The 26,605-nt window shown below is 38.7% G+C and overlaps 1 protein-coding gene across 1 annotated transcript in view; it reads right to left on the bottom strand.

The window, feature by feature from the left end:
• LOC149254378 (aldehyde dehydrogenase family 7 member B4-like) overlaps positions 1 to 26,605 on the bottom strand; it is a 245,935-nt gene that overhangs the window by 169,202 nt on the left and 50,128 nt on the right. The gene's annotated exons all lie outside the window — the stretch shown is intronic.

Below are 26,605 nucleotides of genomic sequence, written 5' to 3'. Positions count from 1 at the left end.
TCTTCTGCAGAGAGGTGTTGGAGCACCTATAGCTACATACATAATGTGAAAAGAAACAGACTCAATGAAAACCGAGCAGAAAGCTTGGTTTATGTGCACTACAACTTGAGGTTGTTGAGTCATTACTGTGATCGGGCTTATGAGGATCCCACATATAAAATTTGGGACAATCACCCAGAAGATGACAATTTGGAGGATGGCATTGTACATATTGAAGAACTGGAAGAGGAACTTGTAAGGGATGAAGATGAAGCAGTTGCAGCAGCCATGCCACCTCCACCTCCACCTCCACCATCCAGTAGCAGTGCTCGAGGTCCGAGTCTTGTTCCTTTGCTGTCGCCACCTCCATCTACACCCTCACGTGGAGGTTCTAGTTCTGGTCGTCGGTCTGTGCGGGAGACTCCTAGAATACCACCACGACCTGCTTATACTCCTGGAGACTCTCGTGGCAAGGGCCACTTGTAGATTTACAGTTTACTTGTCTTTTTTAGTTTCTATTAGACTTTAGTTTTCATAACTGTTGAGTTTTGAGTCCTTGACTCTTGACTCTTGACTCTTTCATATCATAATGATATTTTTTGTAAACAATATATCACTGTAACAATGAAAATTTGAAGTTTGAAGTTGGGCCTTGGCAATTATAACTCATTGGTAATGATGTGAATTATGAATATGATGCTTCGTGAAAGACTAAAGTTGTTTCATTTCATTTCATTATTCATGTTTCATTTTACAAATTTATAACATTTCATATCATGTTAACAGTTAGAAGTTAGGACTTAGAAATATCTTAGATATTACTTCTTGTAATGGTTAAACTTAGCTTACAAGTACAACTTTGGTGATCAATGATGATAAATGTTATTGAATTTTCAATTTTGAAAGCTTGAAGTTGAAACTTTAAGATTGAATTTGATGAATCATGATTCATGAGACTCAATATGTTGCAGTTGTAATATGTATTTTACTAACTTGTGGACATGGTTGATGACGATTATAATTTCTACATGATTGATGTGATATGGTTCAATGATCAATCTATGTTTTTTTTATGTTTTTTATGTCTAATTCATCATTCTACATGTTTTTGTTGACATATATGTATCAAAAATTTTAAATATATATATATATATATATATATATATATTTTAAATCGCTCCCGGATTCGCTCCCAAACCGGGAACTTCTGAAAATGGTCGCTCCCGCTCCCGCTCCCAAGCAACATGGTCCTAGCCTTTGGCCATCAACTCTTCATCAAGTTCGTTGTCATTGTGATTGAGGTATTTAGCAATAAAAAGATTTTGGAGATTCTACATTCTATCATTAGGCCTTTGGCCATTAAAAGAAAGAAAAGAAAATTATATATATATATATATATATATATATATATAAGGAAGGAAATAAAACTAAAATAAAATAAAAAGAGTTATAAAAAAAAGTCAAACAAAATAAAATAAAATAAGAAAAAGGTCAAATGCAACAATAGTTGTTGGCGTCACAATCGTACGCAGAGGTATAGTGACATAGCCGTTGAGAAATCTAGGGCATTAGAATAGATGATTTCTCTTGATTAGTAATTTCTTGTGAGTATCTTTTACTTCATTAGATTATAATCTTCTCTTTGCTTAAGTTATTAGTGTTCTTCTTCATCAAACAGCTACCAATGCATGAACATAAATAGACAAGAGACACAGCATGCAGGCTATTAGCCAGGGCCAAAACCTCTCACTCTTTGAGAGGAAAACCCGCACAAATTCTTCTTATAGAGATTCCAATTGACGAATACCAAGACCAAGACTCTTGACCTACTAGCCACTCCAAGACCAAGACACTAGTCCTTTGTCTTCTACTCTTTTCTTTCTCTTGACTCCTCTTCCCTTTTGACCTTCTTATCACTGAGATCATCTCCTCAACAAATTGTAGATACACTAGGGATGGCACCAGGACATGTCAATGTAGCGTCACCAAAATGTGACCATTGTAGCAGCACTGAAATACTGTGATAGATCTCAGAAGGATAACTTCTTCATACCACACAGTGGTCTCCAAGATAGCACCGAGTTGTGGCCTTTTGAAAGGACAGAGGTGTAGTCTATATGCTTCTATCAAGTGGTGTTCTTTTGCTGGAGCACCAAGGCCCTAATCCCATGATATCCAAATTGTTATATCTAGACAATACTTCGTTGGCCCTTCATTACTCCTTGGTGTCCCTTTGCTATCCCATCTGAACTGTTATATCTAGACAATACTTCGTTGGCCCTTCATTACTCCTTGTTGTCCCTTCGCTATCCCATCCAAACTGTCTTCACTGTGTTAGAGATCTGAATCTCTCTCTGTTCTGCCCATCCAAATCTCAGATATAGATGTCTGAAATTCTGACTGTGATGGTCCACCTGAATTCAGAGATCTGAACTTGACTGTAACTTCATCCGAACTTCAGAGAGAGATATCTTAATCACTTCACTTCACTGTTGAAATGTGAAGAGTCTGCCCACGTATTTAAAGTGGTTTGTCCCATAAATAAGCCAACCTATGCTTATCCAAATAGATGTGTCTATTTGAGGTGAGCCAACATGAGTTTACTCTCTATTTTGAGGCCGACTTCAAGAGAAGGACTAGTGCTTGTCGGTGGAGGGCTTCTAGACATTTTCATAGACTCATATACAGTGTTATATCCCCAAGAATGGTTCTTCATACATGACATTGACTCTTTGACTCTAATGACAAATCCTAAGGCTCTCAATGGGAGCTATCTAAATAAAATATCTTGCTTATGAAACCCATGGAGCAAGGGAATACAAAAAATAAATTTATTCTTTTCTTTTCATCATTTACAAAAGTCACAATTACATGTCATTATGAAGACCGAACCTAGTTACACTTTTCAACAATAGCCATAGTCATTGCCGCCACCACCAAACACTGTTGTAGCCATCGAACCCTCCACAACTATGTTTAATCTACTACAATCCTCTTTGCAATAATTGAATTAAGGTACAATCATAGCCACTATCAAGGATTGTTTTAATTGTTGAACACATTGGGCTTTAAGTTTATTATTCACAGCCACAACCGTAGACAGAGATTAAACCATGAGGCGAGGTCGAGCTAGCAAGGGGCACATCCATCCGAAAGAGCAGTACAATCATTGAGAAGCATAGCATGTAATTAATTCAATGCCAATGTGGATAAAAATACACATTTTATTAAATTAAGGCTCTATCCAGTTCAAACTATCGTAACTAAAAGTGTAAAGAGTTGCATAAACTATTGAGAAATCTAAGGGCATATTGATAGGAGATTTCTCTTTCTATGATAACTGCTTGTGATGAATTTTTACTTATTTTAATTTGATTCTACTTCAACTTGATTATTATTGTGTTCTTCTCATCAAACAACTACCAAGACATAAAGAACAATGAGATAAGAGGACACAAGATATAGGCGATCAACCAGAGCCAAAACCTCTCCCAATGAGGAAAACCCACAGAAATTCTTCTTCTTATAGAATCTTCAATTGACGAATTCCAAGACCTAGACCCTTGACCAAAAACTTCTCCAATACCAAGTCAAACTTGCCTCAACTCAAAGTTGACCTCTTCTTGATTCAACTGCAATCTCTTCTTCAACTTTCGACCTTCAACCTTGCAATACTTCTCTGAAATTCTCGGTCTCTTGAAATCGACTGTACATTTTGCACGTGTGCCAAGATTGAGGATATTATAGACTTCTTATTTCGTTCACTTGGGAAGGCTTCCTTTCTTGGACTATTCGGCTTGCTTTTCTAGACTTCTTTCATCCTTGATTCACCTTCTTGGTCTGACTATGATTTCGTCCTTTTGTGGCTGAAAGTGTGCCCTAGTTATAGTTCACATGTGTGAGGAATGAGCCCAAAAACAGACCTGAAAGACTGTGATTTATTCCTTCTTTTATCCTCCTTTTCTTCGCTTGATGTGAGACCCTTTCTTGTCTTAGTGATCGAACTTTTGTGATGATAATTGATGACGCTAGAATGAGGTGGAGTCCCCCTATATATAGACTTCCTCATCCATGCTTTTAAGCCGACTTGTATTTTGCATTATGACTTGGTCTTGGAGAGTTCTTTGACTCGACTTTGACTCAAATAATTTTCTTTTACAATATATAACTTGCCTAAATGGGTCTCTCATACATGACAATGACTCATAAGCCCTAGAAGTTTTCAATGGGAGCTTGACCTAAAAATAAATTTCCTTGAGCATGAAACCCATGCCTCGAGATCAACAATAATAAATTTATTTTTCTTATTACATCAAAATTATCAAATACATAAAATCAAGATTACATATGTCATTATGAAGACCGAACCTAGTTACATATTTCAACATAAACTCCACAAGGTTGGAGAATACAAAGAGTCTTCAATCTCACTATGATTTTGTGTTGTCTTGAGGGTTAAAATTGCAAAATTTGTGGTGTGGTTAGCAAAATCCAAGAGACCAATGTAACATTTATGCAACCACGACATCGCATCCATACAACTTGCGGCAGCCTTCACACAATCATTCGACGAGTTTGTACCATCTATACAGTTGCTCTCCATGCAGTTTGAGTTGGTGCCATTGCGTCTTAACATTTTTATAGAAAAGAATTAAGAAATTATTGTTGAAAACCCCAATGTGGCAGCGATCAAGTCAAAGTTTCCTTATTCCTTAATACTTGATTGTGAACTTTAATTATCTTGTTGTGTTTCTTTATTAGATCTTTTCGTCAAAAAATATCAAGATCAAAACAATAAAGACAATAGACATAGATATTACGCTCCAAGCCAGGGAAAAACCTCTCCAAGGGGAAAACCCAGAAAAAATCTTCTCTTCTAAGTTCTTATAGAATCTGCTTCAAATGAGACAACAAAGACCCAAATCCTAGACTGATTCCTCCTCCAAGTACCAAGACAACCCTTCAAGAAATCCTTTCAATTAGATCAGATCAACAAAGCTTTGATCCTGCTTCAATCAGCTTCCAGCTACAACTTCGACCCCAGCTTCGTCCCTGCAACTTTGACTTGCAACTTCGGCCCTACAGTTGCTACAAAACCCTAATTTAACTCTTTCAAGAGATTATCCTTTGAGAGAGATAGTTTCTCCCAAGGTCAACAAGGTCACAACAGAGTATTTGCTCTTCTAGCAGCTTGATACTGCAACTTGATTTCCTGCAATTCGGACCTGCAACTTTTGCCTTCATGGAAGTTGCAGATTCCCTAGATCTTCACACATGTGAGAGAGATAGAGCCCAAAAACATATCTTCCTTCTTCTTACCTTCTAGACCTTCGCTCTCCTTTTCCTTTTGCATCCCAGCTACAAATCAAACTTCTTCTTGATGGATCGAACTTGTGAGTGAGCGAGTGCCAAATGAGATTGAATCTACTTCTTTATATAACCTTTCCAAGGGGTTGAATTCCCTCCTTTAAGCCGACTTGTAGCTCCCAGGGCCGATTTGTACTTCGGAGGTTTACAGGGCTTTCTAGACACAAAATAATTTTGTATACAAGTTACATCTTACCCGAAAGGGTCTTATACACATGATGTTGACTCTTTAGACTCATGACAATATATCCTATGACCTAACAAACCCTAAAAGAATGAAGAACATGCTTTTACCTAGATGATCATCAATAAGGAGCATGAAACCCATGCTTTAGAATAATAACTTTTTTTTCCTTCTTTTGTTTGTTACATAAGATACATATTGAAATGAGTACAATAGCAATTATGAAGAACGAAACTAGTTACATTTCCAACACTCCCTCATAACTAGGGAGGTTTTCATAATTGTACAACCAGTACAACACCATTCTCAAACTGAAGAGTTCTCATAAGAATGGTTGGATTGATAAGCCAACTGTAAGCATCAACATTATGACCAACATTGTCTTTGAGGCCTAACAAGACAAGTTTAACTTCATTCAAGAGCATTATGTTGGTAGGCTTTACGTGTGATACCTATCTACCTCTGCGAGGCACATACCCCATCCGGATGTTCACAAGGTATTTCTTTTTAGGACTATTCTTATCTTGGATTTTTTAACCTCTAATCCTCAAAGAATATTGATCCTCTTCGACCACTCTTATATTGGATACCTATCCCATCTTCAAAGTGTCGATACCTTTCCTTTCTTGGATGCTTTATCCTCAAGGAAACCACAGATGCTTATCCAATCCTCCACCATTTTCTCTCCAAGACCATCACATAGACTTACGGCTATTAGTCCTAGTCAAGTGCATGACACATGAAGAAGAGAATGCACATGTGATGTCCATCATCATTCCCTCTCAACTAGAGAGGATATCCATACTCCCTCTTGACTGGGGAATAGATCCTTTCTCCTATTCAAGGAGACTCCTTTGCTCCCTCTCAAATCTAGAGGAGATTACAAACTTCATTTCTATTTGGTAAGTCACAACCACAAGCTATCTAGCTTGTTTCCATAAGAGTATCAGTTACTTGTTCTTGATGGAGATAATTGCATCGCTCCCTCTTTCCTTCACATCTCATTGTATCGAGCTTGCTTCCTTCCGAGGTATCATGGAGCCATATTCTTTCTTCAATCTTGTGACAGGATCCAGGTCATCAATCTTGCACATCACTTTCATCTTGTCATCATAAATGAAGACATTATATTGAGCCTTTCCAAGCTTCAAGTTGATTATAGCTTCCTTATGAAAGTGATCTCCTTGTTGTTTTATGAATTTCACCTTCAAGTTATCTTCTCGCACTGCTACCTTTTAATCTCAAGATGAAAACATCTTGACTTCATAATTGCCAGGACCATATCTTCAACTCATACAGTTGAACTTGATTGTCAATATGAATTCCTGCAATATCCTTCCAAGTAGCAAAACAATATGTTAATCAGATAACCAATAACAAAAATATTAGACTTCCCTCATTGTGATGGCTTTCTCCTCAAGGCATCAACATCCTCATGGTCCATCTCAACATGCACCTTCATGCATCAAAGTGCCCAAGGATTGAACTTGATTACCAAGTTACAATTTTCTTCGACTCTATAGGATGTTGATCATGATTCTATATAATCTAGTGAGGAAGTCTTGTTACTTTATTCATTCTAGAGTAAGTCACCTTCTTCTTTTAAGCAGCATACAACCATATTAAGCATATTTTATGAACAACTTTCTTTTATAGGATTTTGTTCTCATGAATCCTACCCAAGAGATACTTCAAATATGCAATGTTATGCTTTCATTCAATCATCTAGCTATGTGCCCTAGTTTCTTTTATAGGATTTTGTTCTCATGAATCCTACCCAAGAGATACTTCAAATATGCAATGTTATGCTTTCATTCAATCATCTAGCTATGTGCCCAAGAATGAGCCTGTAACTTGAACAATTGCATTTCGTCATCCTTCAAGAGTATTATTTCCATACTGTATGGAATGTATACTAACCTTGTCATAATGCTTCTTCCAAGATCCTTCAAAATGATGGCTCTTATAGGATCTTAATGATCCACCTTAGCAAAAAGACTACCTATAACATAATGTTAAACAATGTATGGATGAACACTATGCAACATGGTCCCAAGCTTCTCATTCTTGAAAGAGTATATGATTCCTACAAAGCAACTCAATCAAGTAGACTCTAAATATGCTACTATCACATGCTTCTATCTATGATGCTATGCATTTACAAAACCAAGATTCTCTTAGAGCAAACAACAATGCATGTTATTCTAAAGGAAAGACCAACTTCCTAAAGAACTTGACAGGGAGGATGCCTTCTTCAATAGTAAAGATCCTTGACATCTTCTTTCTTTGGCTTCTTCTCAGGTTCTTCCATATCCTCAACTGTGCGAGCTTCGCTTCTTTCCTTTCTTGTTTGGACAATCCCTCTTAAAGTGTCCATATTCATTACACCCAAAGCATTGAAACTTGGACATATCTAGCTTCTTCTTGGACTTTCCAAACTTTCCCTTCTTTAGCTTCTTAGTCCTCGCAATGAAGGCTTGAGACTGTTCATTTGATTCGATATCATCCTTTGCCTTGATTCTAGTTTCTTCCAAGATGCATTGAGCCCACAACTCATCAAAAGGAGTTGAGTCTTTCTTAGAGTAGATGCTTGTTGCAAAACTGCTCCATTCTGGTGGCAAAGCATTTAGTACATATATGGTCATTTCAAAATCAGAAATTGTCTCCTCAAGCCCCTGTAACTAATCTCTTATTTGAGAAATCTTCATAAGAAAGGAGGCCATGTCCTCATCCTTTGACTTCTTCATTTTATATAGTTTATTTCTCAAAGACATATTTTGACCTGATGTACTTATAGAGTACAAATTCACTAACTTGTCATACATAGCCTTTGAAGTCTTCAAATTAGCAACAAATGGAACAAGATGATCCTTTGTGCCCTTACTTCCCCTTTCTTGTATTTTGCTAGCTCTTGAGTCTTGTCTTTGCTAGGTTCAGTGACATCCCCAAGAACATATTCCATTACTTCATGTTTTGTAAGTGTTAATTAACTCCTTTTCTTCCATGCTAGGAAATTTGCTGAGCCAACGAGCTTATTGCTTTCCTTGCAGACATAACCCACATGACCGTGTATTAAAACATAGAATAATATGATACTTATTTGTTAACCAAGAGTCTTCCCTTCTCTGATGATGTCTCCAACTATCTTGAGGCTTTCAAGATCTTCAATAAGACTTCAATGATGTCCTAAAAAGATGTCTTCTAGGATATCTTTAGCAACAGCTTCCAAGAGTGATGAATAATGCCAATATCCTTTGATGCTTCCTTCAAAAATGTCTTTCAATGAGCCTTTGAATATATCTCCTCCTAGGAGAGATCAACAACCTTCTTGTAGTCTTCCTCTTCAGGCTTTCTTTTGATGAGAGCTTGATGTAGTCTTCTGCAAATGATTCCCCTTTGCAAAACCTTCTTGTGTCCACAAGATGATCCTTCCAACTACCTTCTTGTTCACCTTAGCTCTAATACCTTGCTGGAAAATACAATGTGGCAGCTATCAAGTCAGATTTTCCTTATTCATTAATACTTGCTTGTGAACTTTAATTATCTTCCTATGTTTTTTTATTAGATCTTTTCATCAAACAAATAACAAGATCAAAACAATAAAGACAATGGACACTGTTAATTTTTCCATTGCTCTATGTTATTTCAATTACTTTAGCCCAATTCACTTCTTCAATAAGCAATTCAGTAGCAATTAATCTTTCCAATTCAATTTAGTAACTGAAGATAGAACAGTAAATGCAATGACAATAGGAGACAATCAACACATCAACAAGAGACATCGATTTGGTCAAAGACCAGGGAAAAACCCCACAAGGGGGAAAACCCTTTGAAATTCTTCTTCTATTAGATTGTCATAAAATGTTCAGCAGAGAGTACAATGAGCCCAAATCCATAAACAATAATCAAAGTCAAAGTTTTGACTTGTCAACAATTCAACCAACCAATATCCAAAATATGAGCCAATAGTCAAATCTGGTCAACTATCATAAAGCCTGCAATTCTGAAAAGTCAACAGCAGTCAATGTGCCCTAACCAGTCCCGAGTCAACAATCAAATCTGTCCATCAAGAGCTCAGTCAACAGTCCTACAACTCAACCTCAATCGCTGGTCAAAGTCAGCCCAAAATAGTCCAAGAATACTCGATCAAACTCAGTCAAAGGAGAGAGATTTTCTGCAGTCAAAATCTGCAATTTATCTCTGCGGTCATCCCAAGTCAAAGTGCCCAGATCACCTCGTTTTTGTGCCAACAAGCTTGGCCTGCCAAAACAGAAATATGCCCGAGAGATCGAACTCCAAAACAGATCCAAAACAAGTGGTCAACATTGGTCAAAGTGCAAATGAATTTCTGAATTTCGGCCTCCTGAAAATGTCTTTCCTTCTACTTGCACGTGTGAAGAGAAACTCTTGCAATTTTAGAAGTGTCGAACCCAAGAAGAGAGATAGAAATGTGTGAATCATTGATGTCCAAATGAGCTTGAGGTGTCCTTAAATTATAGGAGTTGGAGGAGGGCTAATTAGCCTCTAGGCCGACTTGATCAAATGTGACATTGTGGGCTTCACTTCAAAAAATACACTTTCCCTTATCCGAATCCAGTGCTTCAAAGGTCAATTTTGGTCCTCTCGAAAAGAGAAATCTAGTCCAATGAGTGGAATTTATCACTGAGCTACCAAATTAACACTCCCTCTCAACTAGTGAGAAATTCCAACTATATCATCAAATCATGGCTTGTCTTTGATCATCTCTGCTCAACCCTATCTACTGAATCATTCTCGAATCTAAAGAAGAATAATCTTAGTGGAGCTATAGCTACCACCCTCTAATCAAGGACAATGAGGAAGGTCCTATGGGACACTCATACTTCATGTCTATGACAATGGGGAAGGTCCTATGGGACACTCACCCCAAGTCATCTCATAGGGGAGCATCCAGCTTCCACCCTATATCGAGCAATACGCGAGATACAACTTAACAATCAAGGATCACAACCATCCCATTATACAATCAATGGGCGAGATACCACTTGATATAGAAGAGGTAAGGAAAACATCCATCCTATTGCCTACAGATCTTCCTAACAATGACCCTCAAGAGTCATGTGGTAGAACACCTGCATCATAATCCGAGCTTGGATGAGATACCCGATTTACCAAAGGTAAGGATCACACACCCTCCAGGCCTCCTCAACCCGTTGGCCAAACCCAACAAACCCGGGTATGAGGCCAACTGGGGTATACTATGCTAGACCAAGATAGGGGGAGATACCTGACATGTCAAAACGGACAAGGATCACACACACCCTATGGGTGACAGATAGGGGAGATACCCTATTTTCCAGAGATTCCTCAACCTCAGGAGCCCTTAACGCTCTATCCCCATCTTGGGAGCTCAACCAAGGGGGGAACAGCTATGCTCAATGTTCTCGATCAGTGAAGCCCCTCATTTGTGTTGAGAAATCTAGGGGCAGCTAAATAGATAATTTCTCTTAATTTGAAACTGCTTGTGATGTATTTTTACTTAACTTGATTAGCTTCTTCTTTCACTTAATTATTATTAGTGTTCTCTATCACGAAACAGCTACCAAACAATGAAGATCAATGAGACAAGGAGACACAAAATGTAGGTTGTCAACCAGGGCCAAAACATCTCCTCTTAAGAGGAAAACCCACAAGAATTCTTCTCTTCTTAAAAAATCTTCAAATGATGAATTCCAAGACCAAAGACCCTTGACCAAGGCCCCTCCAAGGCCAAGTCAATCTTTCCTCCTTGATGAGTTTTCATTCCAGTGATTTCTTCAGTGACTTCGACCCCAACTACTTCTCCAACAACTTCGACCCTAGTCAATTTCTTCTGCAACTTCGACCCCAACAGTTTCTTCTGCAATTTTGATTAGTGCAAAAACCCTAGCTCTTGCACATGTGACAAAGATGGTGTTTTCTTCCTTTCTTATCCTTCGTTTGACTTGGTTCTTTCTTTTAAGGAATTTGGCTTGCAAAGTACACCCTAATTTGCCTTTTGCAATTCGGTCTTGTTGTTGCAATAGATGCCCTAGTTTTTCTCGCACATGTTAAGTATAGTAGCCCAAAGACAGTCCAAAACTTCGCTTTCTTCTTCCTCTTCTAGTCCTCCTCTTCTTCGCACCTTTTTGGTCTCTTTCTCTTCCTTGATTGAATATCTTGTGAGATGAGTGAGTGTTCTTCAAGTGAGATCGAAGTCTCTTATATATAGGCTTCTATCTAGGTCGAATTAATGCTTGTAGGCCAACTTATCCACTCATGAAGGCCGACTTGTTCTTTTGATGATGACAAAGCCTTGGAGGGTCTACATGACACTTTTGACTTTACATAAATTTCCTTTACAAGATACAACATGCCCAAAGGGGTCCTACATGTATGACAATGACTCTTTTGACTTCATAATTGTTAATTTTAGGTATGTTCTATGCTTAGAGCAGTTTATTTCAATTTTCACAATTAGCTCAATATCTTTTCCAGATTAGCAATCACATCAGCATTAAAGTAAACTGCAGATAGAACATCAACATAAATCGCAGAAGACAAGCCAAGACAAGAGGACACAAGATGTGGCGCTAACCAAGGACAAACCCTAATGTGGGGAAACCCTTGATCAATTCTTCTTATATGTCCTTCAATAGTTCGACAGAGAGAGAGAGAGAGAGATAGTACATTTACAACAGAAGTCAACACTTACACTTATCTAGATAAGACCATAGATCATCTCTAAGAAGATGATACATGAGATCAGTTGAAAACATGCTGCTTCAACTGATTCTCCAAGGTGACTCCTTCACCTCTTATTGTGTTGCATCTCGTCATCATTTTCACCTCGCCATGCTGCACCCATCATCACAATGTTGGACCTTATGACCATGTTGTACACCTCATACTGCTGCACCTTATGTTGCACTGTTGTCCCAGTGTTTAGCACTGTTGTACCTTGTGCCACTGCTACACCATGTTGTCACCCATGTGCTTGCTACACCATTGCTACTTTGTGTACTTGTTGCACCAAGTACCATACTGTTGTCCCAATGTGCTTGCAGCACTATGCTTGCTACACCTTGTTGTTGTTGTTGTCCCATGTACCATACTATTGCAGCACCATGAACTTGTTGCACTAAATACAGTTGTCCCATGTACCATACCACTATGTACAACCACCATGTACTTGTTGCTATTGTCCTATTGTGCCACTGTTGCACAATGTCATAGTTGTCCTAATCATTGTGCTATCCCAACATGCTGTTGTCCTAACATGCTGCTGTCCCAACATGTTGTTGTCCTAACATGTTGTTGTCCCAACATGTTGCTGTCCCAACATGTTGTTGTCCTAACATGCTGTTGTCCCAACATGTTGTTGTCCCATCATTGTGCTATCCAATGAGTTTGCAGCACCATGTACCTTTGTTGCCATGTCACAACTGCTATCCCATCACAGCTTGCTATGCTTGCCATGTTGTCCAGCCATGCTTGCCAAGTTGTACATGCTTACACTGATTCTTCTAACAACACTCTCATCATCAAATTATCCTCATACTTATACTTGAATGTTGGTGCACTATTGTAGTTCTGCAACTCTGGTTAGGGCATCAATAGTACCCTAACAACCACCTCTAAACTCGGCAACAGTCCTTGAAAAGAGTGTGGCTTACCTCCCTTGAGAAGTTGTTGTCCATACATCCCTTCACGCTATCTAGGGCAGCCTCCACACTATCCCTTTGACCCTTTATACGGCGGCTAAGACTCTGTTGTCCACAGATTTGTTCCTCGACCTAATCTGCCCAGCATTATGCACTTGGAACAACCCTTACTTACCATGTTGTCACCTACAGCAAACCCTCACTGCGGCTCATAAACTTAATTGCATTTAGCGTTGAATTAGATCAACGTTTAGGGCTGGATTAGACTAGTGTTTAGGGAAGCCTTTAGGTCTGCGTTAGGGCACCCTTTAGTCTGCGTCTAGGGCTGCCTCTTTTCCTCCAACGTCTAGGTCTTCCACTCCTAGATTTCTCTTCCACTAAAACCCAAGACAAGTGGAGAGAGAAATAAAGATAGAAGTGTGTGTGAGAAATGACTCTCAAATCATCTCCTTTTCTAATAAAAGGTTGAGCACATGTGGGGTTTATTTGGTTGATGGTCGTCCTTGACTAATTGTTTTATAACACAAATAAATTCGTAACTCCATGAATACTTATCGGAATCGGATGATCTTTAAATCAATCCTACACCTCTCAATGAGAGGGATCCAAGAAAAATATCAGCTGCCATAAATAAGATGACCCACATGGAGTTTGGCCCTAGTTGCCAATTTTAACAATAATTCTATGACAAACCTAGAGGCACTCAATGGGTGCTTGACCTACAAATAAATTTACCTTGAGCATGAAACCCATGCATCAAGAATGACAATAATAAATTTATTTTTCTCTTTTCATCAAATATATAAAAATCATGATTATAATAGACATTATGAATACCGAACCTAGCTACACATTTCAACACTCCATCTTAACTAGAGAGGTATTCATAATCCATACATGGTACTTGGACATTCTGAAACTGAAGAATCCTCATAAGAAGAGTTGGATTGGTAAGCCATCTCATAAGCTATTATTTCAGCTTATCTCATTACATCTCATGATATTAACCAGCATTGTCATATAGCAAGGCGTTGGCTAATAGCTCTATCTCTCCACAAGATTAGAGCACAATGTTGGATAAACAATGATTGATAGACACCATCATCATTGTTTCTTAAGGCACATAACCCATCCGGAAGTTCACAAGGTATGTCCTTCTAGGACAATTCTTGTCTGGAATAACATATCCTCGAGGAATTTCCTCTTCAACTATTCTTACCTATTGGATGTCCTACCACATCCTCAAAGAGTATCAGGAACCAGATGCTTACCCAATCCTCCATTCTTTCTTCATAACATGAAGACAAGAATGATGTGTCTATCTCTCGCTCTCAAATAGGGAGGATCAAATCATTCCTATAAAAGGAAATATACCCAAGCTCCTTAACAAGGGACTTGTCCAAGCTCCCTCTTAACTTAGGGACTTGATTCCAATCAGCAGCTATCTGCTCTTTGATGGAGAGCATGGTAATATCAACTGCTTGTAGGGCTCCCCTTTCTGCATCATGTCATGAACTTCATCTTCTTCATTATGTAGCCTTCTTTATCATAACTTATTTATAGGGCTTCATCCATCTTTCTCCATCACTTTCCTTTAACGAACCATAGGGTTGAAGTTTTGAACCAATAGTCATGTCTTCCTTCTCCTCATCAGAAAGTGATCTTCTAGTCCACATCTGGTTATCCTTCATACAACTACCTTTTCCAAGTTATGTTTCTTTCAGGATCTTCCATCCAATCTCATGAGTACTAGTTGTAGGTGACATCTACAACCCTCTTTCGGTAGCCCTATTTCAACCCAACCAGATGTTTTCAAAATCAAAATGAACATCAAATCAAAGTTACTTTTTTGATGATGGCCTTTCGTCATGACATCAATTTCTTGCAACATCAACATCATTCACATGTATGAACCCATCTTTAAGACATCCATTACCAAGATTCTTCTTTTGCAATATCCATTATCAAGGTCTTTGTACCTTCTTCTTCCATGGAGATGTCATAGCTAATTCTTCTAGTTATTGGATGTTGATCACATATAATTATTTTACATGACTATAGTTACATCTTTCATGAACTCTTCATCCTTTCTTCACATAGTGCTTCCCCAGGAAGTTCTATACATAGTTTCTTCATTATAAGAACCATAATTATCAACCACCTCATTGTCATGACATCAGTTTCTTGCAACATCAACATCATTCATATGTATGAACCCATCTTCAAGACATCCATTACCAGGATTCTTCTTTTGCAGTATCCATTATCAGGGTCTTCATACCTTCTTCTTCCATGGAGATGTCATAGCTAATTCTTCTAGTTATTGGATGTTGATCACATATCTTTATTTTACATGACTATAGTTACATCTTTCATGAACTCTTCTTCCTTTCTTCACATTACGCTTCCCCAGGAACTTCTATACATAGTTCCTTCATTATAGGAACCATAATTATCAACCACCTCATCTTCCATATGAGGTCATATTATGTTGATTACATCTTATCAATATGTAGAAGAGTTCAAGGCATTCTGTCTACAGGCGTTCATGCATCATTCTAATGGAAGAGATCCTTCTTCTTCGATCATGCTCATGAGATAGAGCATTCAATCACGCTATCTGCAACTATGTGATGACATCAATTTGTCTATCAAATATATACATACCTCTTCCTCCTTTTGGTCATCTAGACTTCCTTCTAGCAGCTTCCTTTCCTTGCTTGAAGATGAAAATTCTTCAACCAACTTGACATGTTACACTCCTTTGTCACCATACCATAATCTTTCTAAACAGTGGATCCCACACAAGGTGGAATGTAGACAATCAGCGAGACGCTTCTTCCGAGTGTTGATTTGGGGTAGCATCGAATGTGCTCTACCCACAAAAATTGGTGGAGAGGCTAAGGCACATGAGATCTCCAATTCCCAGAAAGGGTTTGGGCAGATTCTAAACAGTTTGGGAAATATTAAAATAATTAATTTTTTTAATGGAGTCCCTAAGTCTAAACTTAGGGAAAATAAAATATTAATGTGAATTAATATAAACTATGTTACAGTAGTCCAAAAGTCATGGATCAAGCTAGATCTAATCTTAGCCGTTGATTTGGGACTTAATCTCGGTCGTTGATTTGTCAACGAGAAAAGTATAAGAGGAGGCTTGAGGGTCACTTGGAGAACACACCACGAGATCAAGATTTCGACTTTCTCAGGTTGGGTTTGCTGGGAAAGTTGAGAGAGTGATGAGAGTTGCAGCTGAGGGGCAGTGAATACAGAAGCAGAGAGGCAAAGATAGCATCGGGAGGATCAGCGCAGTAGCCGGAGAGAGGGACGCAGAACCAGCCAAGGGTTCACACAGAGCCAACAAGGGCTCACGCAGAGGCAGCCAGGCCTCAGAGGGCTAGCGTGAGTGATGCAGAGGGCCAGAGGACTGACACAGTGCCTCCAGAGGCTGACACAGGCCAAGCCAAAGCAATGTTGGGCTAATGCTGGGCCAGAAAGAGTTGACGTAGTCCCTAGAGGCTGAAGTTGGGGTTTCATGGGGCAGATTGGAGCTAGGGAGCTGCCGGAGTGTTTATCCAAGGTTTCAGCCAGAATATATGCTTCCAAGTAGAGAGGTACTACTGCCGAGATTTTTCTCTATTGGGTGAGCCGGATTTGGCACCCAAATTGTATTCTGAAACAGCTTAATAAATCAAACCCTCATATAGCTGCACCAGTTTTCCCGCATTGGGTTTTTCCGGGGCATTGGGTTTTTCCGGGGACATTAGTCCAAAAACAACGGTGTCACTTGTGTGCTTGTTTCTGTTTCCTTCAGTTGATGATCTGTAATGTGTTGAGCATGTACTTGTATTTATTTCCAATATTTACATGGTAAGTAACTTGTTAATTAACAAAACAAGTAGGTAGGAATAAATCAGTAAAGTACATGAAGGGTTTACAACAGTTAGACTTAGAAATTCCAACATGGTATCAGAGCGTAGTTGCAGATCACAGGAGAACTAAGGACATCAGCCGAGCAGAGCAGCAACAGCGGAAAATAGTTGTCTCGAGTGACAGATGTTGTTCCTAGCAGAGAAGCAGCAAGGAAGGGGTGACGCAGTGCTTCAGTCATCAAGTTCAAGCCAAGAATAGGTAGCGCAGAGGCTAAGGGAGGCAAAGACAGGCTCACGTAGAGCCATGCAGAGGCTAGGAGGGCTGACACGGTTGGTTGAGGAAGTTGATTTGTTGGTGCCAGGATTGCGCAGAGCCTAGGAGCTCGCGCAGAGGCTAAGGGACGCAAATACAGGCTCACGCAGAGCCACGCAGAGGCCAAGAGGGCTGACATAGTTGGCTGAGGAAGTCTATTTGCTGGTGCCAGGATTGCGCAGAGCCTAGGAGCTCTAACCTTCAGTTTGCTGGGGTTTAGGAGGCTATGGGTAAGTTGCAGAGTGGAGCTGGTGGGGTAGTGTAGTCAGAACAGTACCTAACAGGGCAAGGCCAAAGAGGAGGGAGTTGCTATCGAGGATTTCTAGCCGAGAAATCCGGATCAGTGGTGCAACTGCACTAACGATCGGAGTGGGGGCATCTCGACATTGGCAAAAGGGTTTCCAGGAGGAAATCGAGGCTCAGAGGGAGTCACACCAAGAACTTCCAGGAGGGGAGTAGAGGAGCAGCGAGATGGCATTGAACTGGGTAAGAGACCAGGACAGACTGGACGAAGCCTCAAACTTCGTAGTCTGGAAGGCCAAAATCCTATCTGTTCTAGACATGAATCGTGTCAAGCAGTTTCCAGATCTCCTTCAGGCATTGTTGTTGTTGACTTGACTACTAAATCCTCATTTGGGGTATCTGTTGTTTGAACTGCAACCTCTGAGTACGTCTTTACTTCAGTAGGATTTAGATTTGCCTGAACTGTGAAATTAGTGTCATCGATGTTTGTTTCTTCAGCTTGGACTGCTACATCTGGAGATTTTGATGCTTCCTTTGCGACAAGTTCTTTGAACGTATTCGTCAATGATTTATTTTCGTCCTTAAGTTTTTTAATCTATTTGAGCAGATTTTGATTATGATTTTTGAGAAGTAAGCATTCCTCATTCCCTAAGTCAACTTTATTTTGGCCTTCACACTTCTCGTCTTTTAAACACTTGATTTGTTCTACTAATGTTTGGTTAAGGCTCTTTAAATGTAAATATTCTTCTTGTTGTCTAATAAATGCTCCTTGAGTTCATTCTTTGATGCTTTAACTTTCTTGACTTGTTTGAGTAGCTTTTCTTGGTGATCTCTGAGGCGCGAAATTTCTTCATCTTTGCTGCAGATGACTTCTTCAAGCTCTTTTTGCTTCTTTGATATAGTTTTTTCATTATCTTGAAACATCAAGTCTGAAATATCCTTAAGGTTTTCTAATGAAGATTTTATTGATTTTGATTTACTTGTTGTCTCAAAACGTGACCATCTTCCCTTTATAAGGAAACGTCAAAACTTGTTTCTCTATGTTTAACATGAATGTATCCAAATCCTTAAACCAGGTTGACCAAGTATGATGTCAATGTTTTTATCTGTCCTTACAACATGAAATTGAGATATGTACTCATAATGACCTATTGTCACTTGTAGATCCTTAATTTTATACTCTTTTTGGTCAAAAATAATTTTCTTTACACCAATGCTTAGCTCTGGTATTAATAGCTGATTTGCCAAGTTGATGTTGATATAATTTTTATCATTGGTTGGGTTGATGGCGACATTAACTTCTCTTCCTTGGATACTTCCTTTTAATGTAATTACTTCGTGATCTATAACTGAAAGGCCATTATAGGAAAACATTTCTTCCTTCGTCATTTTAGAATTGAGCTCCATCATTTTTTTCAATGATTGATCCCATTTGTTTTTTGATAATTTTTTGTCAGCAACACTGGTATGTTCTTCAAAAATGGACTTCTTTTGTGTCTGTCGAAGAGCTTAGGGTTTAATGATAATCGTCTTCTTTTTTCTTTGATTGTTTTTTTTTAATGTAGCTTTTTTCTTCTTTTTTTGTCATAATAAATTTTTTCTCTCTCTTTTCTCTTTTAAATATAATTCATTTTTGTTTCTATTATTATTATTATTATTGTATAATTAAATTAATAATTTTTCTTTTTAACATGTAACTACATTAAAAATTATAAGATAGTTTATATAACTATATTAAAAATTATATAATATAGTTTTTTTAATAATATTTTTAATTAATTAAACTATATTAAGTTAATAAAAGGAGTCAACAGTGTATGAATCGTGTTGATTCCAATGTACGTGACTGTTAGATGGGCAGTAACGGTTAGATTTGTCCAACACCGAGCGGTCGGAATGTTGGAGCGTTGTCAGACAGGGAGGAAATATCAAATGTTGACGCCACCTAAATTAACCGTACGTGACCGGAGGTGTGTCAGCATTTGGATGGAGAACTAGCAGGGAAGGTATGGAACGGGGAACACGATGTTGCGGGGCGGATGGTCAGCGGACGGGAACAGTAGTCGACAAAATACGCAGCCACAAGCAACAATCAGGGTGAGTCAGGTGTCGAGGACGGACGCAGTAATGGATGGAGTATGCGGAATATTGGTGACGTGGGGGGTACATCATTGGCAGAGGCTGAAGGATTAGTGAGGCAGAAGGGGTAGCAGATTACCGATGGAGCGGGGTTTGTTGGATTGGTTTGAGCAGTGTTTCCAAAGGCAAAGGTGGTTGGCGTGTTCAGTGGGAATATCAGTGGCTGCAAACAGGAGAAACGGTGAAGCGGTGGTGCATTTGCAGTGAAGTTGCAGTGACAATGCCGCAATGTTTTGTTTTGCTTTTTTTTATTTGTATGTATATATTTTTTTATAAAAAACAAAATTATATATACAAATCCCTTATTATATATATCCTTCTTTTTTTGATATGGCCAATGTCCTATTAGCAACTGCATAATGGAGAAGCTCCTTGTAGCAAATGCTTGATTGAAGACAACAAGGTTGTCGGGAGGTTGATGGCCAAAGGCCTGCTGATCGGCCAAAGGCCTGTTGATCAGCCAAAGTGGCTCTGATATCAATGTAACGACGAAAAGTCGTATATGCAACGGAAATATTTAAAATACTTCGTGGACAAATACATCCATCGTAGGAGAGTAAGTGTAAATTGTATATTATATAAAGAATTGATGTAGGATGATGACAATGAGAATGAGGGTCCTGTATATATAGCGAGGTAAGTACCCTTTCACGAACAGTTATGTCCTTTAGGGACATACCTTTTCATTAATTGCTAAGTAATTAATTGTTTAATCTTATTTGTTGTTTTTACATTATTTGTGTTTATTTTTATAAATTTAGTTTGTTACATGCCACTAATTGGTGTTTCACCTTGGGCTGCTATTCTTGTTGAAGAATCTAGGGCAATTAGCATTATGTAGATTCTTCTAAACTTGATAACAATTTGTGAAATGCTTTTACTATTTATCTTATCTAGATCTTCTTCTTATTATGAGTGTGTTTGTTTACTTCATCAAACTGCTACCAAAACAAGAGACAAGAACACAAGAAGTGGCATTCTGCCAAGGCCAAAACCTCTCCCTCTTGGAGAGGAAAACCCGCACATAATTCTTCTTATAGAGATTCTCATTGACAAACACCAAGACCATGACCCTTGACCTATCAAGCCACTCCAAGACCAAGACACCAATTCTCTTCTTACTGCTGAGATCATCATCATCATTACTGCTTTACCAAAATCATTATTGTTGCACCTTGACTGCTCATTGAAATCACCACTATACCTTTACGGAGATCATCTTTGCACCTTCATCACGATCACCATCATAACAACGAGGTCCATATGTGTGTATTCATGAGAGTTGCACCGAGAACTTTTACATGATCAAGACTTTGTAACTATGTCTTCAACATATCCATGACAGAGACTGAATTCATGACTGTGTCTAGATTACATGTCAAGTTAATGTATGACACTGGGATTATACTCAAAACATGTCACTGTGAGATAGAGAGTGCTATTGTAGGATCATCGAAGTCCTCTTCATCTCAATTAAGCCGAGACTGTAATAGTACCGAGATAGTATTATGAGAGTGTAAGTATGTCGAGACAATGACTGCAACTAGGGTGTCAAGGCAGTGGTATTCACCCGAAATATACCCAACATGCATTATGGACAAACTTCGACATTACCTCCATGTGGCATACGAAACCCTTCCTGTAGCTGCCATCCGAAACTTTAGAGGAATGCGAGTTCTGTTCCTATCCTTTTGCGTAGACCCTAGTCGCATATATATAGTGGTCAGCCTATGCATTTGAGCCGACACGATAGTGTGAACGGTTGTGTCTTTTATTGAACCGACATGACTGTGCTAGTTAATTCAATTGCAGGCCGACACAATTGTTCTTATTAATTCATTTTGCTTGTTGCCTTCTCCAAGGGGATGGTGCTTGTCTGACGGCTTTGATCTAGACACTAGGTTGACTCATTTACATTACATATAGGCTCAAGAAGAGAATGACATTGACTCTTTGACTTTCCTAAGAAATGAGCAAGAAACACATTCTTATAATTCACAAAAAATAATATTTCTTTTTCTTGACAAGTACAAAGATCAAAATTACATTTGCAAATTCCAAACCTAATTACAGTTTCTTCAACACTCCCTCTTAACTAGGGAGGTATTTACAATGGTACTTGGTTATTCTCAATCTGAAGAATTTCTCATAAGAAGAATCGGATTGGTAATCCTATTTGTATAGCATCATATCAATCAGCGTTGTCATAGTGCAAGGCCTTGACTAACAGCTCCATCTCTCTACGAGACCATAAGCTACAATGCTAGCGAGACCAATGATTTATAGACACCTTTATCATTGTCTCTTAAGGTACCTACCCACCCGGGTGTTCACTGAGTATGACCTTCTAGGACTATTCTTATCTTGGGTTCCCATCCCTCAAATAATATTGGTCCTCTTGCCTACTCTTATCTTGGATGCCCTACACATCCTCAAAGAGTATCGGATGCCAAATGATTACCCAATCCCCCCATTCTTTCTTCCCAAGTGAAGACAAGAATGTTGTGTCTATCATGTGTTTACATTTCCATTCATGGCCTTCATCTAGACTTACGGCTGTTAGTCCTGGTCTAGTGCATGACACATGACATGGAAAAAACACAATTGTCACGCCTTTGTGATCAGGGGTGATCTTAATTCAAACTCCCTCTTGATCAAGGACTTGTCAGAGCTCCCTCTTAGCTAGGGACTCTTTTATACATTAGCATCTTCTTCTTCGTGGGTTCTTCAACTACTTGATCAACTTCTCTCCTTGATGTCATGAAATTTAGTTGAGATTCTTCCTTGTAGGGAAACAGCCATCGATCACTTTCCTTCTTATTTCGTCATCTCATTCCTTTCTTCATGGAAAGTGGCCTTCTTGGCATATATCTGGAGCTTTCTTCATATGGCTACTTCTTTTCTCTCCATGCCTCTATCAGGAGTCTCCATCCATCGCATGAATGCTAGTTGTACTTGTACTTACAAGTCTTGTTTTAGTAGCCCTACATGAACTCATCCAGATATTATTCAAGAAATCAAAACATCATATTAAATTAAATCATACCTTACGAGATGACTCTTCATCATGACATCTTCTTGCAGGTATCAACATCCTGCACACTTCTTGACATATCTCCCAAAGATATCCATTGTCAAGGGTCTTCATCTTTTTCCGCCTTTCATTAGAGTCTTTATATCTTTCTGGGAGATTTCCTAGTCAAATCTTCTTGGTCTTTTGGATGTTGATTTCCTTCATCATGGTTGCATATCTCACGGTCTTCCTTCCTCACACATTCCATTTCCCGAAGCTTTTAATCATAGTTTCTTATTCAACTGCCTCATACTTCACATGAGGACATATTATGTTGATTTCATCTGGTGTGATTTATGCCTTCCTGCATTCTTTCAGAGGGGAAGATCCTTTTTCTCTTGATCATGCTTCTTAAGATAGAAGAGATGATCTATATTACCTGCAACCATACGACATGACATTATAAAATTAAATACACGCATACATACCTCATTTTACCTTTAGGTCATCTAGGCTTCTTCCAATAGCTTCCTTGATTGAAGAGATCTTCAATCCCTTGATCTGCTTCATGTCATCACACCATTATCTCATGGATTCCATAAGTTGGAGTTCTTGTTGAAACACTTGCTTCCTCTCTAGATTAGTGAACCCTATGATGAGGATTCCATCAAAGAATTTTTTAGGATCTTGTATATCCCCAACTGGAAGATGTTTCCTTTTTTACTTGATGTATGATGAGCCTTAGATGACTCCTTTCTTTTCTTCAATGTCCACTGAGGTTCCCAAGAGCTATATACCCTACATGTTTGTCTGCCATGGATTTTGTCCTTCATGATTCCCATGGTGATGTCACAATCTCTTGTTTCTAATGCTTCCATGATGCCATGATGCATCTTATTATCATTGTCATATCTTATAACACAAGATTTAAGAGCTTATGATAGGACCCTTTTCTGAGGGATACTATCTTATTGATAGGAGAGATGTGATACTCCCTCTTTCCTTGGCCCTTTTCTTTAGCTTCCTCCATCTTTCAGTGATATGAGCTTCCAAAATCTTTCTATAGCATAGAATCTTCACTATATTTATTTTTGCCTTTGCTTGAGGACCAACCTTGCTTTTCCTTTCTGCACATGGTTTATCCTTTAATACCATAGACCGCAACTTGTCTTTCTCTATCGAGCATAGAGACCACAAATTGCCGAGTGAGGTAACCTTCTTTGTTTATTGATATTTGTTACCTTGCTCATCAATGATGACTACCTTCTCATCATCTTTCCTAGATCCTTAAGAAGTTGTTCCTTCATTCTTTGATACCTTTACTATTGTGTAGGTCTAAGTGACCTTCTCTACTTAAATTTCCGAGAGTATATCTAGCATTTCATATATCTCTCTTTATGTTTCCTCTTCTACTATTTAAGTATGAGAGGGATTTTGAGTGATATCATATGAATCCTATGAATCTCTTGATGTATTCAAACAATGCTTAACCTTCAGAGACCTTTCCATAGAAATCAATGATTTCTCTTTTTATGAGGATTATTACAATCCTCCTTATTTTAAGCTAGGACCTTTTTCATGAGGAGTATTTCCATTTCCTTGCACAACAAATTTATTAAACCAAAAAAAACTGAAAGATACTTACTTGGCATGTGAAGAGGTGATCTTCACCTTGATGCTTCTTTTGCTTGAGCTTCCCATCATGAACCAGTAGCATCATTTTACCAAAACTTTTTTGGGGACCTTCTGGCATCATGACTTTTGACTCATTCTGTACTGAACACATTGTTGTCATGCTCGGAATACTGCCATCACACAAGTGGACCTTATTATACTTTAGCATCAGCAAGTTCATCCTCTGATCTGAGCATCATGCTACAAGATTCGGAGTTGTGACAAGTATATCGCTGTAACACTGCACCGAGACAGCGATGTCTTGAGTGTTGTTCATTCGAATTGTGCATTGTGTTGTGAGCCTGAACTTGTCACCGAATTCTTCACTGTGATTTTATTGAGATGTGTATGAGACTGTTCCCTACTGAGGGATTACGATGATTCTTTCCATCAAAACTGAGTGGTGCTATAGGGTCTTTGAAGCCATCATTCTTATGCTGAGAGATTACCGGAACAAAGATACCAAGACTTGTTAGTATCTCTTCATCATGAGCATGTTGAGGACTGTGATTATGAGAAGGTCGAGACAGTGATTGTATTGTAATCACAAGAATGCTGAGATATCATACTTCGCTGTGCTCATTGAGATTTTACTTTAACTGAGATTGATCTTTGTCTTGATGTAGTATACTGCTTGTTGAAGACTGATCTTTCAATGCCTTCAACTTGTTCTGATGTCCTTCTTGAAGCTGATCCTTAAGTGTCTCTTTTATGCCCTTCCTTAGACTGCAACCATAGCTCTGAAACCATGTTGAAGAATCTAGGGCAATTAGCATTAGGTAGATTTTTTATTTTTCTATACTTGATAACAATTTGTAAAATGCCTTTACTATTTATCTTATCTTGATCTTCATCTTATTATGAGTGTGTGTGTTTACTTCATCAAACTGCTACCAAAACAAAGAGACAAGAACACAAGAAGTGGCATTCTGCCAGGGCCAAAACCTCTCCCTCTTGGAGAGGAAAACCCGCACATAATTCTTCTTATAGAGATTCTCATTGACAAACACCAAGACCATGACCCTTGACCTATCAAGCCACTCCAAGACCAAGACACCAATCCTCTTCTTACTGCTGAGATCATCATCATTACTGCTTTACCAAGATCATTATTGCTGCACCTTGACTGCTCATTGAGATCACCACTGTGCCTTTACTGAGATCATCTCTGCACCTTCATCACGATCACCATCATAACAATGAGGTCCATATGTGTGTATTCATGAGAGCTGCACCGAGAACTTTTACATGATCAAGACTTTGTAACTATATCTTCAACATATCCATGACAGAGACTGAATTCATGACTGTGTCCAGAATACATGTCAAGTTAATGTATGACACTGGGATTATACTCAAAACATGTCACTGTGAGATAGAGAGTGCTACTGTAGGATCATCGAAGTCCTCTTCATCTCAATTAAGCCAAGACTGTAACAGTACCAAGATAGTATTCTGAGAGTGTAAGTATGCCGAGACAGTGACTGCAACTAGGGTGCCGAGGCAGTGGTATTCACCCGAAATATACCCAACCTGCATTATGGACAGACTTCGACATTACCTTCCTGTGGCATACGAAACCCTTCCTGTAGCTGCCATCTGAAACTTCAGAGGAATGCAAGTTCTGTTCCTATCCTTTTGCGTAGACCCTAGCCACATATATATAGTGGTCAGCCTATGCATTTGAGCCAACATGACAGTGTGAACGGTTGTGTCTTTTATTGAGCCGACATGACTGTGCTAGTTAATTCATTTGCAGGCCGACATGACTGTTCTTATTAATTCATTTTGCTTGCTGCCTTCTTCAAGGGGATGGTGCTTGTCTTGGAGGGCTTTGATCTAGACACTAGGTTGACTCATTTACATTACATATAGGCTCAAGAAGAGCATGACATTGACTCTTTGACTTTCCTAAGAAATGAGCAAGAAACTCATTCTTATAATTCACAAAAAATAATATTTCTTTTTCTTGACAAGTACAAAGCTCAAAATTACATTTGTAAATTCTGAACCTAGTTACACTTTCTTCAACAATTCTCACCTTCAGATGCTATTCATTACCTTGGAGTATTACTGTTCATCTTTAGGTGCTATATTACTCACCTTCAAGAGTCGTTCAGTACCTTTAAGTACTACTATTCTATCTTTGGATGTTATTTA

The sequence above is a fragment of the Pinus tabuliformis genome, chromosome 7 (assembly GCF_031772625.1).
Source record: "Pinus tabuliformis cultivar Carrire ecotype Pingquan chromosome 7, CPIR1, whole genome shotgun sequence".
Classification (NCBI taxonomy): Eukaryota; Viridiplantae; Streptophyta; class Pinopsida; order Pinales; family Pinaceae; genus Pinus; species Pinus tabuliformis.
Note: the sequence above shows the minus strand (reverse complement) of the source record. Positions and strands in the feature narration are given on the sequence as shown.